Source organism: Ochotona princeps, unplaced genomic scaffold (genome assembly GCF_030435755.1).
Source record: "Ochotona princeps isolate mOchPri1 unplaced genomic scaffold, mOchPri1.hap1 HAP1_SCAFFOLD_108, whole genome shotgun sequence".
Taxonomy (NCBI): Eukaryota; Metazoa; Chordata; class Mammalia; order Lagomorpha; family Ochotonidae; genus Ochotona; species Ochotona princeps.
In genome coordinates, this window is record NW_026701256.1 from 440,344 (window position 1) to 443,123 (window position 2,780).

The following is a 2,780-nucleotide window of genomic DNA, read 5'->3' on the forward strand; positions in this document are numbered from 1 at the left end:
GCAGTTTGTAGACATATTTCTCGGTGTAGACAGGATTTGTTCAGGACTCTAATATGAACGGTTGGTGCATGGATGAGTGTCCGAGGGACAGTTGTTGAGCAAACTGAAGGTTTGGGGGTGCATCCTGTGCAGGTCAGGCTAATTGATCACTGATCAGTTTTCTGGTATCTGCTCACTGAAGTGTCACTTTAGTGTGGTCTCGTAACTCCATCTGCAACTCTCATAGTAAAGGATCCAGGTTTTTTTTTTAAAGCTCCGCGATGCTGTCCCGCTCCCGCTGCGTGTCCCGGGCCTTCAGCCGCTCGCTCTCCTCCTTCCAGAAGGGGAACTGCCCTCTGGGGAGGCGCTCCCTGCCCGGGGTCTCCTCATGTCAGGGACCAAGTTGCCCCGACAGCAGGAAGATTGTCATTAACAGCAGTAGTGTCTTCAGCATCCGCTTCTTCAGAACTACAGCTCATGCAAGGATGATGTGATTACAGTAAAAACCCCAGCATTTGCAGAGTCTGTCACAGAGGGCGATGTCAGGTGGGAGAAAGCTGTTGGAGACACCGTTGCGGAAGATGAAGTGGTTTGTGAGATTGAAACTGATAAGACGTCTGTATAGGTTCCATCACCGGCCCATGGCGTGATTGAAGCTCTTTTAGTACCTGATGGGGGGAAGGTCGAAGGAGGCACTCCTCTTTTCACACTCAGGAAAACTGGTCCTGCTCCTGTCAAGGCCAAACCAGCTGAAGCCCCTGCTGCAGCCCCCAAGGCAGAGCCTGCAGCAGCTCCTCCGCCCCCTGCAGCACCCATACCCTCTCAGATGCCACCGGTGCCCTCACCCTCACAGCCTGCTCCTAGCAAACCAGTGTCTGCAATAAAACCCACTGCTGCCCCTTCGCCAGGTGACACAGGACTGCGTTCAGAACATTGGGAGAAAATGAACAGGATGCGGCAGGGCATTGCCCAGCGTCTGAAGGAGGCCCAGAATACATGTGCAATGCTGACGACTTTCAACGAGATTGATATGAGTAACATCCAGGAGATGAGAGCCCAGCATAAAGAGGCTTTCCTGAAGAAACACAACCTCAAACTCGGCTTCATGTTGGCGTTCGTGAAGGCCTAAGCCTTTGCGTTGCAGGAGCAGCCTGTAGTAAATGCAGTGATTGATGATTCAACCAAGGAGGTGGTGTACAGGGATTATATCGACATCAGTGTTGTGGTGGCCACCCCATGGGGTCTGGTGGTTCCTGTCATCCGGAATGTGGAAACCATGAATTATGCTGATATCGAACGAACTATCAACAAACTAGGAGAAAAGGCCAGAAAGAATGAACTTGCCATTGAAGACATGGATGGAGGTACTTTCACCATCAGCAATGGAGGAGTTTTTGGCTCACTGTTTGGAACGCCCATCATCAATCCCCCTCAGTCTGCCATCCTGGGCATGCATGGCATCTTTGACAGGCCAGTGGCCGTGGGAGGCAAGGTGGAAGTGCGGCCCATGATGTATGTGGCATTGACCTACGATCACCGGCTGATTGATGGCAGAGAGGCCGTGACTTTTCTCCAAAAAATCAAGGCAGCGGTAGAGGATCCCAGAGTCCTCCTCCTGGACCTTTAGGAGGAAGCCACATGCCCTACAAATTGACCACACAGGAACTGAGAACCACTCTTCTCCCAGTCCCCTCAGGATCCTGGGTTAGCCTGGGGACAGGCAGGCACATGCTGTTGGCCTCGAGCAGGGAAGCCAGGGTGCTCTGTCAACCAGCAGTCGCAGGTCTTGTCTTGGTTTCCTGCCAGGCTCTCTCCCTCTCTGCTCAGTCCTCCCACCCTCACATAGCAGCTGTCCTGAGGCTTGTAGGGAGTGAGAGAGCCAGCCTGGATGCATAGTGGCTCTCCTGCTGGCCTCCCAGCAGCCCTCTGCAGAGATGTCTCATCTCCCCCCAGTGCCAGGGTGCTGGGGGAGTCCCCAGGGACCACGGAATTACAGGTCTGTCTCAGAAGCTGCTTTCCAGAGACATCGGGGGGCTGCCGTGCCCCGGCGCCCTGGGCAGCAGCTGTCCTGGCTGTGCAGAGGTTGTGGATGCAGCTGGGAAGGGCTGCTTTGCTGCTTCAGTGGCACCCGCATTCTCAGCTGTGGTAGATTGTCAGCTGCCTCTTCTACCTCTTGCAGGAAGCACATGCCAGGGACTCGGGGTGGGAGGAATGGGCAGGGGTTGGGGGGGTCCCTATGTTGGAATTGGGGTGGGAGCAGCCCCAGGCTGGCTCTCACATTGTCATAGGCCCATACCAGGAAAATGGGTTTGGGCACAATCACAACCTCAAAGCCAACCTTTCCTGATCTCTTCCCAGGCTGCTGGGACCCATTTGAGCATACTTAGAGCAGATTCTGACATGTTCTGGCCATGGGGCAGGTTGTGGGACAAGGAGGCCATGGCAGAGCCAGGGGAGGGCAGGCATTCCCTGGAGCAGCAGCTAACTGGGCGGGTGGGTGAGTGGACTGACGAGGCCCTGCTCTTCCCAAAGCAAGATATACAAAGCAAGATATACAAAGGAGGTAAGACAGGGGAAGATCCTCCATCCAATAATTCACTCCCCAAGTGGCCACAATGGCCAGAGCTAAGCCAATCCAACACCAGGATCCAGGAGCCTCTTCAAGGTCCCCTACTTAGGTGCAGGTTCCCAAGAACTTGGGTCATCCTTGACTGCTTTTCCAGGCCACAGGCATGGAGCTGGATGGAAGCGAGGTTTCAGGGATTAGAACCAGTGTTCATATGGGGTCCTGGCACTTGTAA

The 2,780-nt window shown here is 54.4% G+C and overlaps 1 pseudogene across 1 annotated transcript; it reads left to right on the forward strand.

Annotated features, from left to right (window-relative positions):
* The first annotated feature begins 257 nt into the window (after positions 1 to 257).
* Positions 258 to 2,496, forward strand: LOC131479423 (dihydrolipoyllysine-residue succinyltransferase component of 2-oxoglutarate dehydrogenase complex, mitochondrial-like; annotated as a pseudogene). The gene has a single exon (XR_009244864.1). The product of XR_009244864.1 is annotated as a dihydrolipoyllysine-residue succinyltransferase component of 2-oxoglutarate dehydrogenase complex, mitochondrial-like (transcript).
* Positions 2,497 to 2,780: the final 284 nt, after the last annotated feature.